A 15,102-nucleotide genomic window follows, 5' to 3' on the forward strand; every position below is an offset into this window, starting at 1 on the left:
GTAAAATATTAACACACTAAAATAAAATTTTGAGATTTTAAAATAATATGGCTATGCCTTAGTAAGAATTTGCAACTGGGTAAAAGGAATAAATAATATCAACCTATTTTGACTGGCAGAAAGAAACTAGAAAATCTTTCTCAATGGTAACTAGTGACGGCTTAGGATCCTTTGAATCTGGTGTCTAGAAGCATAATTTTACATACTTTAAATTCATAACAGCAGTCACAAAAAAATTACAAAGAGACTGGCAGATTTTTCAGCATATGATCATAGCAGATTTGGGACCAAGAGAGAACTATTGCAGACTGTGACTTATAAATGTTTTTAATCTGAATATTGCAGAACAGCTCATACTTGCGCCAAATTTCAGTCAAAATAACATGTTCCTGGACTCCATGGATACATTTTCAACACACCAAGTTTTGCAACCAATTTTCACAAATGAAGAACTCCCTTTTTAATGGCAGCAGAAATGCATTTAGATAAATCAACATACCTGATTTGTGGGACTTTAGGAAGCATATTTTATAACTACTTTTGAAATTATGGTGATATAAAAATCAGGTAGGTGGGACATAAAAGTACTTTTAAACAGAATGTAGTGAAAAACTACTGAATATTAAAACATTATGTACCAACTTTAAATTTTAAAAAAGCCTACTTAAATGAGGAAGTTCAGTGGACTGTTTTAGCTACTGGTTCCCCTTTTCTTGTAGTCCATCCTACTTTCTAGGCTTCAGCTTGGCTCCACTATTGCAAGCTGTCACTTTTGCCTAGAAATGGAATAAAGCCAAGTACTACACAATAGCAGCTTCCTGCTTTGGCCTCGTCTTCTAGACCACCCCCAGGCCAATGCCTGCCCACAGATGCTGATCCTACCACGCCAAAAATCCACCAACAGTCAGTTCACAGCTAGGGCTATGATCCTGTATTTTTTTTTTTTTTTTACACTCTTGGCAGAATATATATTCCACAATCTCACAGTTCTCGTTTTCACTGACTTTATGGCAACAAAGCACCTCTAAATTTCTATGAAATGTTAATATGAATGCAAAGGGAGTGAAAAGGGAGATGCATAAAAAAACTCAGGGACTAATTGAGAATGTGCTCAACTTCTTTCTGTCGAAATAGAAATCAGAAACAGATATAGAAAAATATAGGCTAAAAGTTCTCTCAATAAGTACCATTAATACACACAATTCTGTTATTCTAATCCTGTATAATTTTGATTTGCATCTGGCACTGTCTGACTCATTAGTTTTCTCTTTTGAGATAAACCTGGAGTTAAGTCGAATGTCTCCTACCCCTGAAACTAAAATAATTAGTCAGCGATAAACTTGTTTAGGTTAATGTTGGTCAGAAATGGTTGTTTTTTCACCTTGAGCAAGTTCACAGAACTGTTAGTGTTGAGAAGGAACTTCAAAGGTCATATAGTCCAACAACTTATTCAATGCTTAGAGGGCTTCCAAAACATAGTACTGTGTCCACATGCCTTCTCACCAGAGCCAAATAAAGAAAAACAATTCTGTAACTTCCTGAATAACACTTATGCTTTTTGAGATAAAAATAACTATCAGCAGCAAATGGAGCTTAAGACTTTCCCTCTGGAAAAAAAAAAAAAGGTAAGAGTTTTTTGGAGGGTAGTATCACACGAGGGTTCTGTATCTTTTCTAAAACCATTTTCTTAAAATAATACTTTAAGAAGTCACCATAGAATCTTATCTAAAAGGTGTGGGGGGGCATAGAGAAGAAACACTACTACAAAGATATGTTGTTACAAGCTGACCATGGCTTGTACAGACAGCTAACAAGTTTATCTATAATCAGATGTAGAAAGAAACGGTAAGAGATCCAGAGACAACAAATAAGACAGATTGTTAAAGGAGGTGCAGATGGTGGAAGACAAATATCCAATGGTTATGTATCATAGGAAGAGAAAGGAGTTTCAAATATCTAGATACCATCTATAAAGAGAAATAAAGAACATGTCTAAATAGGTACCTTCTCCTGAGCAATTTGTATGTAGTAATAGCTCCTAAATATGTCATTTCATTTAATCTTTCTAACAACTCTGAGGTAGAGAACAGCTTTATCTTATACATGAAGAAACCATTTATTTAGAATGCTTTAGACTTTCCCAATGTCACATAGCTAGAAAATGGCAAAGCTAGGATTTGAAACCATGTCTGCATGAACTGACTTCAAAACTCTTTCTTAACCATTATGCTATACTAACTGTCTAGGACAAAAGACTCTAAATGAAGACCCAATCAATTAGCTGCTTCTGATGTGTATAATAACCAGATGCCACTGTTAATGTAGAAAATTTTGTTACTCTCTTGCTTCAAAGCTTCCAATGATTCATTTGGCCTACAAGATAAAATTCACTAATAACTGTACTTAACAACCCTTTTCCTCTTTTATCTGACCCCACAATACTTATTAATGTAGTGTGAGGTCTACTATTCAAAGTCAAATGCTCTTCTCCAGCTGGACTGATCCTCTACAGTCTCCTGCATCTACCTCCTTTCCTTACTGATGGATCATGCTATCCATCCTGCCAAATGTCTGGCCTTACTGTCCTTATTTTTCACTTCCATCTCCCTTCAAATGAATCCCACTCAAATTCTACTTCCTTCATGAAACTTTAACCATTTCAAGCTCTACTGATTTCTCTTTTCTTCGTTTTCCTAGTCTTTACTATGTATTTTTGGTTCCTTAAATCGAGTCTATTTTTAATATAAGTTCTTGCTGTGAATTATAAACACCTTGAAAAAAAGTACTAGGACTTAGTATATCAATTTTTTAAACCATTAAGCACCTAGCAGGATGCTGTGCACAGGGAAACCACAGAATTTAAATAACTGTTAAATGAATGAAGTCAGCTGGGATGTTTCCAAGATCAGACATCAAAAAATTTTAAGGGTAAGTCAAAGGGAAGTAGAGTCTAAGCATAAAATTTCCATTTAAAGACTCCTTTCTGGGGAAGTATCAAGTGAGTCAATAGTCAGTGGAACACAAAATAAAGAGTTTAAGCCTCTCTCTCTGTTCTGGGCTGGTTTCTCCCTCTCTCAACTACACTGTAGATGCTCTCATTCTTGGGGGCCGGGTGCGTATGTGTGTGTTCCACTCCCATATTCTAAAAGGCATGCTTCCAGTGTTTCTTGTAAATTTCTATAAAACATATCTCTTAATAGAAAGTTCAGTTATGAAAAAACCTAATTTCTTTCTTTAAAACAGTAACAACGACAACAACAGTTTGTTGGGCAGTATCTGGAAGTCCATTTTTTTTTTTTTTTTTAGTTAATTAAATTAATGGGAAGCAGTAATTTGATACCAGGAAGAGAACAAATCGGAGAGGAATTCTGGGAAAGAAACATTTATATAACTATGCTAATAAATCCTGTACCCGGCAAAAATCCCATTTCCTCTATAGGGATGTTAGTCTTAAAATGATAGACCTACACTATAAATTGAAGTGAGGGTAAAGAAAAGTTTAAAAAATATTTTTTTTCTCTACCCACCAAAGTAATACTAACATGAAGTTCTGTTTACTTCCTTCTGTAAACTATTAGTACCACCACAGTACCCTGGGGAATAAATCTGCTCATGAAATGAACTACTACCAACAAGATTTTCAAAATTTTGTCAGTAGCTCATTTATGTCAAGTGTTTAATTCAACAAAATATAACACCTAGCTAGTAACAACTAAACCAGCAGTTAATTGTTCACCTTAGCTGACTGAGGACTAAATTTTACCTCACTAATATCTCATCTTGGTTGTAAAGCAGTTCCAAAGTCCATAGGACAATAACAAAAGTTTATAAGGAAAAAATACAGGTCTCTGCTACATTCCACTCTCAAACTACTGGTAATTTATCCTAGGCAATCATTTGAGCTATTTTTAGTAAACCAGATGTGTTGGGCAACAGCTACCTTAGGGATATTCTGAAACCAGAGCCAATAAATTTGTATCATCAATGATGTAAAACTTATGGGTCAAAATGGACTCAAGCAGGGATAACAACCTTTTCACTGAGCAATACAGAAATGACAGATACACAGATGTGACACAGTCCAGACACATTCATTAACTAAGTATTTTAAGACTCTTCTCTGTTCAAGTCTTTAAGCAATTTTCAGTCCAGGTACTAAGAAAATACTGAGGTTTGCTCCACCTGTTCCCTTTTTCTTCAACCAGCAATTCACAGCACAGTAGTACTATATCTAATATTTAGTAAAGCAATTCAATGTGCACATTCTATGATGACAGAAACTGCAGCATTAATAGTCCTATCCCTAAACTTTTATCACTTTATTATGACCCAGAACTTCAAAAAGGATCTTTCCTTCAGGTCTGTGATGAATCTACCTTATAGTAGGAAAAATACCTCATTACTACAATGAATTTTAATACACAAGAAGACAAACATAGGGTATAAAGTTGAACAAGCACATTCTGCTTCAAATCTCTAATAGTTTTAAAGCAGTGCCCTTGGTATTATCCCCTTTATTACATTTAAAAACAAAGAGAATCGAGATCCCTAGAAAATACTGGACTAACAAGCCAGACCAACCCAGATTTGTTGAGATGAGTCATGTACAATTTTCAGGTAAGAAATAATCTCTTCTATATCCTCTATGAAGCAACCAACCTGAAAACTGCAGGTGTGTGCATGGCCAGAAGCCAAAATTCTGAACAAGATGATTTCAAAATCATGCTAAGAGTTCAATGTTCATATTTCATTATCAAACTTTTTTCAATGAACTTGATAAAAAACTTCAAATTTTAATGTTTTTTAAAATTTTCTGTAATCACCCTCCAAAGAAAAGCAACCATACCACACAAAAATAATAGCAATTAACGAAACAAAAACAAAACCCCAAACTATGAAAAGCATCTTTCAGAATCAATAATATGATTTTTTTCCTCCTTCTTCCCAGCCAGTTGAAAGACAGAGTAGAATGTGCAGAGTTCCCTCCTACTTCCTCTCTTTTCCCTTCCCCCTCTACTTCAAAGAAAGTTAACTGCAGCCAGGCATGATCAGGAAATCTGAAAGGAGGAAGCAGAAACTCATTTGTGTGCATAAGGAAGGAAAAAAAACAGAATTAACAATACCATGCTGCTACAGTGACCTAATTAATATGCATAGATCATATTATTTAGAAGATATTGGTTTCGTTTTTCTCCTCATTCAAGTTTCTTTCCAAAAGAGTGAAAACTACAACAGTGATTGTACCCCAATTCCCCAACTACATGCCACCTAAAAAAGTGACCAGATCAACTTTAATACGTGGCATGTGATACTCAATGCACTGAAATCAGAGGTTAAGTGTAGGATTCAAACCAGTGACCTAAAAGTGAAATGATCTATATTCATCTTGATTTCCTAACCACTACACCTTAAACAATGTTACTTTCCTGATATATCAAAAAATAGGGCTGTACAACTATATAAAGGAAATTAAAGGGAGCATACTACTACAGAATAAAATGCTGAGAATGCAAGGAGAAAGATGGTAGGTGGGAATTCCCACTATGAAAACATTTGTGAGAATTTTTAGAACAAAAGTTATGTGTACTCATCACTCCATACACAAAGGCCATTTCTAAGGAAGGTTTTCCTCCATCACACTTAAGAAGTCTATAAAGGGTAATTAACATCTAGATTCAGAAGAAATTGCCTCATGCAATTTAAAGAAATGAGAAAAAAATAAGGAGAACATTTAAAAAACGTGTTCAATTTTCCCCCAAACTCCCTTTGACTTATATAAGGTTACCCTAAAGTTAAGATATGTCAAGACACTATTTACAAAATCTATGCCAGTAACAGCTGCCATGTTTAAGATGCCAAGGAATTTAAAATGTACTGTTTGGACAAGTGGTTAGAGAAAAGCATTCTGGGATAAAGCCACTCTAATTACATGAACTCTAAAATTGTTTCCTTTATTGTGAATGTAGCTAGCTATATTTCACAAACTCATCTAAATAAATAAATTTGAAAAACTAGACTGAGCCATCTTAGGTATGTGGAGTACATTTTCATTCAAAATGTTACAATAGGTGTCTATCATTTACATATTAGAGAAAATATCCTTACATATTTTTTAACCAGATTTAATAAGACACTAAATCTATTAAAATACACATAAAATAGCTCTATTATAGATCATCTATTACTTTTAAAACTCCTAAGAAATTCTAAAATTAAGGTATGCTGGATCCCTGAATCAAGTGCTGTTAGTATAATTCCTTCTGATTTTTTAAAACTGAGAACTCAGATTTGTGAAAGACAAATGGTTAAAAGGTCAAGAGAAATAACTTCACCTTTAGAAGACACAGTATTCTTCTAAGTTACAGATCAACTGGCCTATACCAGCAGAGCAATATAAACAGCTTACTAACAAAGACAATCATACAGTTCACCAAATCAAATAAGACTTTAGCTCTTGTGCTTTGTTTTTTAAATAAAATTATGTAATTAATCAGAATCTAAAAGCTTAACATGTAAAAAACAAAAAGTCACCCCAAAACCCCTATAAAATGTTAGCACATTCTTTCAATGATTATAATTTTAATAAACATGTTGTGGAGTTTTAGGCCACCTGGCAAAAGAGTTTATTTTTAAAAGTAATTTCTACATAATGATTTCACTTCTCTAAATCAAATCCAAGCTGAAACTTCCAAAGTGCTGCTAATCAGCAACCATAAAATTAAAACATTAAGGGCTGGAAGGTTCCTTTGATTTTACTAGACTCATCCAGTCTAATTCCCACTAAAAGACTGTTAGAAATGAAATTATAATAAGGCCTAGAGTTAAGCTAAATGGCATTCACAATTATAAACAAAACAAAATAAAACCCAAGGGAAAAGCTCAACACCTCCAATATTATACCGGAACTTGCTATGAATTTTTAGCTATAAATACTGTAAACAAAGAACAAAAAAGCTAACAGTACAAAAACTAGGTCATTTAATGAAATAAGAAAAATAATGTGAAAGGACAAAGAATATCTTTGTAGACTTCAAAATAACATCTAACTCAGGAACTATCATCCCATTCTGGTAGATCTAACAGAAGATGCACATAACTACTCTAATTCCCTAAGTATTATAACTCCACACACAACAAATCACTGCTCATTAACTCAGCTCTTGTTCTTTCCATGGAAACGATGCCTCTATATTTTATTTTCGGAAAACAGTAACTATTCTGAAATGAAATAGGAGTACTGACTTTCAGCTCCATTAAAAAAAAAAACGTCAAGCTAGTTCACTCATCCTTTCTTTCAATGCAATTATATTATTTTAATCACTTAAGTAAAAAATGCATGAAAGAGATTTAATTCAATCTGAAATCCAAATATATAAAGAAAACAAACTTCTGTTCATTTTTACTTATACCTTAAGAAACTAACCGACAACTTCACTAGAAATTTTAAAACTCACTTAATCTATTTTTGATAGGAGTTTCTTCACATGATTTCTATCTTAAGGTCTACTAGAAAATATTTTTCCAATTAAATGTATTTGTATTCAGACTGTAACTGGGAACTAAAATTTAGAAAATGAACAATTAATGACAGTCTAATGGAAACTTCTCACTTAAAAAGAAAAAGAACTACTATTACTATATGCATAAACATTAATCTCATTTAATTACATTAATTAACCCAATTCTTAATCTTTAGAGCTTGGAGAAAAGGTAATTTATACTAATATCTAACCAGTTATTTTCTAACAATGAACATTATTTATAATGGTAGGGACTTAATTTTGCTCACTTGTGTATTCCCAGCGACAGAATGCTGCCTGGCTCATAGTAAGTTCTCGGTATATAAATCTGTTGACTGGATAAATTAACCATTTATCCTATAATTAAAATTTATTGAAAGCACTGGGTTTATTGCACACTACATGTTAGTTCGAACTGACTATTTAAAAGAATATCTACATTACCAGTGAAGTTTAAAGATTAGCTAACTTTTAAAAGCAACCTAAAATTTCTTACCTGGTAGGGTTGAAAGGCACTATCTTCAGTTAAAAAATCCAGTTGTTTATCTACAAGGAATTCTACCGCAGTGATTGAACTGGGTATACTTTTTTCAACCAGGGGTTTGAAAGTCTGGTAAAAGAAAAAAAAATTATAATGGTTATTTTCTCGGTTTTATATTCAAATACGAAGGGTATATATGAATACAATGTATAAATATTATTATAATGGTTTTAGGATACCAATTAACATTAGTTTTTATATTATAATCTAAATGCTTTTATCTATACAATATTTTGTATTTGAAAGGAATGAAGTAGATGTAGAGGTTGTTTATTTTAAAAATCAAATATACATGGTGTATAAAAATTTCTAAGATAAAAAAAGAAATTGCTTCTGAAATAATAAACTTGGTAGGAGAGCATTCTACTCCAACTCTCTTTTAAAAAAGTATTAAGTATTAATCTTTATAAAAACAGAGCAGGTATAGTTTATAGTTATTTTTTTTCTAGCTCATTCACATCAAGGATTTTAAATGATCAGGATGCATCTGGTCTTTTAACTCCACCCCGTGTACTACCCACCCCCGCCCCTGCCCCTGCCCCAAGCACAAATAAAAATCCAGCTGCTTCAGTGAGAGCAGCGTGGGGGAAGGGAAGCAGGAAAAGAGGGAGGTAAGAAGTATTACACAAAATCCACCTCTCAGTCCAGACTCTACTACTTTAAAAATCAAACGAAGGCACAAACAAACCAAAAATAGAGGATCCATGGTGATTTGATTATTTTAAAGAACACTGGCTCATCTTTTACATAAAGGAGTTTTTACCTATATCTTGGGGTAGGGTGGGAGTGAGGGAGGCGGAAGAGGAAGGAAGGAAACAAACGCACTATGTATGCATTTTTTTAATTACTGTCACACTTTCGAAGCAGAAGCAGCTTGAATAAAAACCCAAGTGTCATATCCTTGGTACTTTTCTAAAAACTTAACATATAATGGCTTTACTATTATAAAAGAATCAAAGTTTGGAAAATGGAATTAACCAACTTAGTTTATAAATTACCTATAGAACATGGAGAAATCTTTCTTGTTACAAGCCAACTTTGGTTTGGATGCAAACCAAAGCTTTTGGCACAGACAGTAAAAATGCCCAGGAGATTCAAAGCCATTGTGTTTCCCCTTCTCTTATTAGGTCTTAAAGAAATCTAACATCCTGCTAATCACAACTAATATGCACTCTGGGGAAAAAGTTTTCAAGATCTTTAGTTCAGAGTGGCTCTTAAGGAGTTAATTTCTGTATTTAAGAAATTCCTTTTAAAGCTTTCGATTTGATTCATTGAGGAGTCTGTAACTGTTAAACACATGGGGGAAAAAATAAGCATTTTAAAGAAAACTTAATTTCTACACGATACCATGAACTTAGAAATATCTTCCTTCCAAAATTAAAATAACATGAAAAAGATCCTCTTACATTCCCACTTATTTTCAGTATTTATAATTAGAAAATCGAACCACAGCAATAAGTTCTTTCCTCCCCAGTCAGTCCTAAGGCTAACCTTTTAAGTACTACATATGTATCAGGAGTATTCTTATCTGGGTGAGAAATTACATTTCAAAACAGACATTCTCCCATTATTTAGCTATCTCCTGCTACTGTTGCCATCTAGCAAGTTTCCATTTACCAAGACTAAATTCCTAAGATTATTTCATAAAATCCTATTATTTTACCTAACAAGTGACTAAAGTTTTGTAAGCAATCCAAGAGCATTTATCTTATTTAGACTTTAAAATGCCTACCACTATGTGATTGACATGAAATATGTAATATTTTTCATATTATATCTTGGTTTAGTTTTTAGTAAACTAGAAAACATTGGCACCTTTTCAAGACTTGATTTAATCCTTGAACTTTATTCAAATGCTCTATTTCTTTTCAAACAGTACCATGTCAGGTCAACTCGGGAAGGTTAACAAAAAGGTCCACAAAAGCTATTATCTAAGTGGCTAAAGGTACAATTCAATTAAGTAGGATTTGAAAAAGAAGTAAACTCCTGTCTGAGTGCCTCTTTCTTACGCAAATAATACAGGTGGTTTGCATTTCCTATGAGACCTAGTCATTTTATAATATGAAAAACATTCTTGTGAAGAAAATCTCACAGAACTCAGCTATTTAAGGTAGGTCAGAGTGCTAAGGGTAAATTTTAACAGGCCAACTAATCATGATTTAAATTACTAAGTTTAGTTTCTAGGCTAAAATAAAATTCTCTTAAGGTAACTAATTGAAAGCCATTGGGAGAATTTAGCTACCAGAAATGTTAAAAAAAATTAGTTTATAAAGGTCTATTTCTGATAATAATCACGTACAAATGGAGGTCAAGAGTATACATGCTTCTTAAAATAGTATTAAATAGGGCCACAACTTGCAAATTTTAAAATGTACAAATTATATTTAAACTACAAATATGTTCCAAGCAAGTGCTGATAAACACTTTTACAGTACTTTGAAAGAAATGTTCCAATATGTACTAAATAAACAACCCTGAAAATGTGTGATTTTTACTACTTTATGGAAAAATTAAAGACAAACGACATATGTAATTAAGTAGTTAAAAAACACTGATTTTTTTTGAAGTGGAAATCAACGATGTAACCATTATTAGTATTTGTATCCAAGTCAAACACATTTCAAAGACATGTTAGTTTAAAAAATAAAAAAATATTTAAATAAAGTGAATGGATCCTACAGCTTTTAAGATGATTCTGTAGTAAATATTTCATGGGTCTAGGTGTACTGGAATGTAAAGAAACTAGAACTCATACATAACTAATTCAAGACTCTAAAGATATATCATTCTATGAGGAACTTCCACAGCCTAAGGGGAAGCAATGAGCTACCATCTGATGAAAGTCACAGAATATGGCCCTAATCACAAAAAGACTATTATTCAAATGCTGAAAAAAGCCTTTCAAAATTTAAATAAAAATTACTAATTTAAAATCGAATAATCATAATTAAAAAAAAAAACTTTTGCAATTTTATTAATGGATTAAGAGTTCCTTTAAGGTCCCTTTGTCTGTGTTAACGATACTTTAAAAATAGTCTAAAGCTAAAATAAATACTTAGTTGAGAGCCTGCATTTCTAGTAGGGCCTACACCACGCTATAGGAAGAATGCTTAGAACAACTGTATCCTGTTTGGGGCTCCATGCTGCACCACATTCCATTCACATGAGGAAGAGGAGAACAGATGAGCCCTCCTCAAAAAAACATTTTTAAAATAAATCAGCTACAGCTCTCAAACATAACTCAGCTGCTCAAACAAACCACGTTAAAGCTCACATTTAACGTTTAACTAGAAATTCATGGAGTTTATGTCTGCAGTCTGAGTTTCTAACAACCTCCAGTTAACATTTAACAATTCCTTTTCCAAGTTAAAAAAAAATCATGCTCATTAACTACAAAAATCTGATATAAGCTTTACTAAGGGAAAATAAGGAAGCAGAAAACTAAGCAACATTTTAGAAGTCAAGGTTTAGTCTACACACACACACACACACACACACACACACACACACACACAAAGACTGGAGTGACTTGAAAGAACAAAGTCCAAATTCCCACCCAAGCAGGTCTATTGAAAAACACGATACTGTTAGAAAACAAGTTGGGGGTGGGGACTGGAATACACCACACAAAAAACCCTCACAAAACAAACACCCTCACTTCCCTTAAAACACTATATTCTAAAAATGCTAATCTGAAATATTTCTGCTCTAATACTTTAAACAAACTCTAGTTTTTAATCTTTTTACAGTGTTATGAAATTACTACACACACAATAATTCCTTCTAAACAAACGAGATAGTTAAAATTTCTTAAAACTAAGAACACTAAGGCTCGATCAATAAAAGGCAGTGACCTTAATTCCTAAGGCTGAGAAGTAAAACCAAATGTAAATTAAGACAAAAGAAAAAAGGAAGCAGAAAAATACAAACCGTACTTTGTTCTTTAAAATTTTTAAGTATCTTTAAATCTCAGAAATCCACGACACCGCTTTAAAGGTCAAGAAGTAGCTGACATTTCCATTTCACTCTTGAGCAGGATTTTTTATCTAGCCTAAATACTTCTTTAGTCTTCAAAAATCACAGGCAAATGGCTCTCAAACCAAGCATTTCTGAGCTCACTTGCAGCGTCGTCATTGTATAGGAAGAAAAGCCAAGACCACAGAACGAAGCAGAGCTGTAACCTAACAAGTCTCCGACGAGCAAATGACGATTTTCTGTCTGCTCTGGCTCAGCCCTGGCAGCGATGAGGATTACAACTCGCTCTTTGTCATCAGCACTGTGGTGTTAACGACTAAGAAATCCTGCAGCTGAAGCACTACTGCATCCTCCGATCTGGGTCAGGATAATTTCTCCCGAGGTCGCTTACATAACCAGTGAGATACTCCAAATAGAGAGAACAGCCATCCATCAGCTAGAGAAAGCCTTTCCCACTGTACTCTGTCTGCGTGGAAACACACTGCAGTAGCTTCCAACAGTGCAGACACCCAAATGAGAAAGACTACTTGGCTTAGGGCACACTGAGAGAAGGGAAGGGGCGGTGCTCTGTAAACTGTAACTAATCCCCCGTCACAGGTGCTGATGGAGTCACTTCCAGCACGAGTCACATTACTGGTGATTACTCATTTGGCTGCGGCCATAGAGACTGGCTCATAATTTTAACAACAGACAAAGACAGACTAGTGGTGAGACGGAGACCTCAAGTTTACTGTCTCTTTCAGTAAAGCAAATGCAAATACAAAGTTTTTGCTTTCCAGATTTACCAAGGTGAGAAAGTGCAGAAAACAAATAATATGTAAACATCTCTCAAGTTGGCAAAAATGAAGTATAACATTAAACCACTGAAAATACTTTGTTTTAGAGTACCTATTTTTAGTTTAATCACTTGTCCTTAAATATATACTGCCATAAAAAATTCTCAGGAAAAAGTTATAAACATTTTTGGATTAACAGTCTAAATGAAATCAAATGACAACAACACTTGAAAGAAAAACTGGTAATATTTATTTTAGCAGATTTAAAAAGATACTCCTGTAACTTTTTTTTTCTTTAGAAAAACAATTTAATCTAGACAATTCACAGTTATAAAAATCTGTAAGTTGAAAGCATAAAATATATTTTTCTGATGTGTTACCTAACATATGCTCTTAACTTCTTTCTAATCTCGAATTATATTGTCCAATATGGTGGCCACTAGATACACATGGCTACTCAGCACCAGAAATGAGGTAAGCCTAGATTTAGAAGTGTGCTGTAGGTATAATATACACACTGAATTTGAAAAAAGAATGTTAAATATCTGTAAGTATAAGAAGACACTTATTTTTAAATGATGTGAATGTTCTTTTATTATAAATTTGATATCTTGTAGATATCAAAGACAGATATCTCCCAATTTTATTTAAAGATTTTATTTTGGGGGCATCTGTATGGCTCAGTCGGTTAAGCGTCCAACTTTGGCTTAGGTCAGGATCTCAGTTAGTGAGTTTAAACCCCGCATAGGGCTCTCTGCTATCAGCACAGAGCCTGCTTCTGAACCTCCGTCCCCACTGCCCCCCTGCCTCTCTGCCCTTCCCCTGCTCTCTCTCTCTCTCTCAAAAATAAACATTTAAAAAAGAAGTTAAAAAATTTTTATTTTTAAGTAATCTTCACACTCAACATGGGGCTTGAACTTAACAACCAAGAGCCACATGCTACAATGAGTGAATCAGCCAGGCACCCTCAATTTTAATAAACCTAAAAATTGACATTTTTTCATACAGTATATCCAACCAGTTCATCAAATCATATTAAGAGAAAAACTTCCCAGGGCGCCTAGGTGGCTCAGTCAGTTGGATTGAGCATCCAACTCTTGATCTGGGCTCAGGTCCTGGGTTCGAGCCTCAAGTCAGGCTCTATGCTGACAGTGCAAAACCTACTTGGAATTCTCTTCCCCTCTTTCTCTGCCGCTCCTAGCCGATGAGAGTTGGCATGCACTCTCTCTCTCTCAAAATAGATTAAAAAAAAAAAGAGAGAGAGAGAGAGAGAGAGAGAGAGAGAAAGAAAAACTTCCCACCACCAGCCAATGCCCTGACTCTCTACACCTATTCCAGATGTACCAGTTTCATTTCACAGAAAACATCAGGTTCACTACTGAAAAGATATTTTCAATTTAGTATATGGTATATGTACCTACAAAACTCTCAACCTTTTTTTGTTGTTTTAAGGATAAAAGAGATGGATAATGATTATTCTAAAAATATTAGTAAGATACAACTTTAAGAGACTAATAGTACTAAAATACAACTTTAGAACAAAGTTTTGTTTTGTTTTGTTTTTTACATTTATTTATTTTTAAGAGACAGAGTGCAAGTTGGGGAGGGGCAGAGAGAGTGAGACACAGAATCCAAAGCAGGCTCCAGGCTCTGAGCTGTCAGCACAGAGCCCAACGCAGGGCTCAGTGAGATCATGACCTGAGCTGAAGTCAGATGCTTAACCTACTGAGCCATGCAAGTGCCCCTAGAACAGTTTTTTTTTTAATAAATCAACTGCATATTACATCATACACACCATTCCAATAATTCATTCATAATCACTTCACACATGAATATAAAACATACATGAAAAGAATTCACAATGTCATTTACAAAAAAGCCCACAACAACTGGATAAATATGACAGTTTTATTCTGACCCTCCAATAACACAGAAACATCAAATATTTAATTCAGGCTATTATATCATAAAACATCACATTTTAAATACATTTCACACTACATTTCTACAATTTCTTGTTCATTAGAGAATGAGTTTAATACTTCATAGGATTCATCTTACAAGCTCACGTAAATTCAGGTTTGACTATATATAACGTATACTTAGAAACAGCTGTCTTTACTCCTCAACTACTATCCGTCCCCCTACAGAATCAAACAGCACACAGAACTACAGTTAGCTAACAATCCACCTGCCACGATATTTATATATTCCTAGTGACATAAAATGCAATATTTTTTTAAATGTTTATTTATTTTTGAGAGACAGAGAGAGAGTGTCAAGAGTGCAA

General features: G+C 33.9%; 1 protein-coding gene across 5 annotated transcripts in view; it reads right to left on the minus strand.

Moving 5' to 3' along the window:
- Nucleotides 1–12,538, minus strand: part of JMJD1C (jumonji domain containing 1C) — a 90,484-nt gene extending 77,946 nt beyond the window's left edge. For 4 of the 5 annotated variants that reach the window (XM_047072837.1, XM_047072836.1, XM_047072835.1 and 1 more), the window contains exons 1-2: nt 11,997–12,538; nt 8,017–8,130 (exon numbers count right to left, since the gene is read on the minus strand). The gene's annotated coding sequence lies outside the window, so the exon portion shown is untranslated. Of the gene's footprint in view, nt 1–8,016; nt 8,131–11,996 lie in introns of those variants that run through there. The other variant, XM_047072838.1, reaches the window with a different exon arrangement.
- Between the last annotated feature and the right edge of the window lie 2,564 nt (nt 12,539–15,102).

The sequence above is a fragment of the Lynx rufus genome, unplaced genomic scaffold (assembly GCF_022079265.1).
Source record: "Lynx rufus isolate CCGP_SWC_20201006 ecotype Redwood Valley unplaced genomic scaffold, mLynRuf1.p SCAF_11, whole genome shotgun sequence".
In the NCBI taxonomy this organism is placed as follows: domain Eukaryota; kingdom Metazoa; phylum Chordata; class Mammalia; order Carnivora; family Felidae; genus Lynx; species Lynx rufus.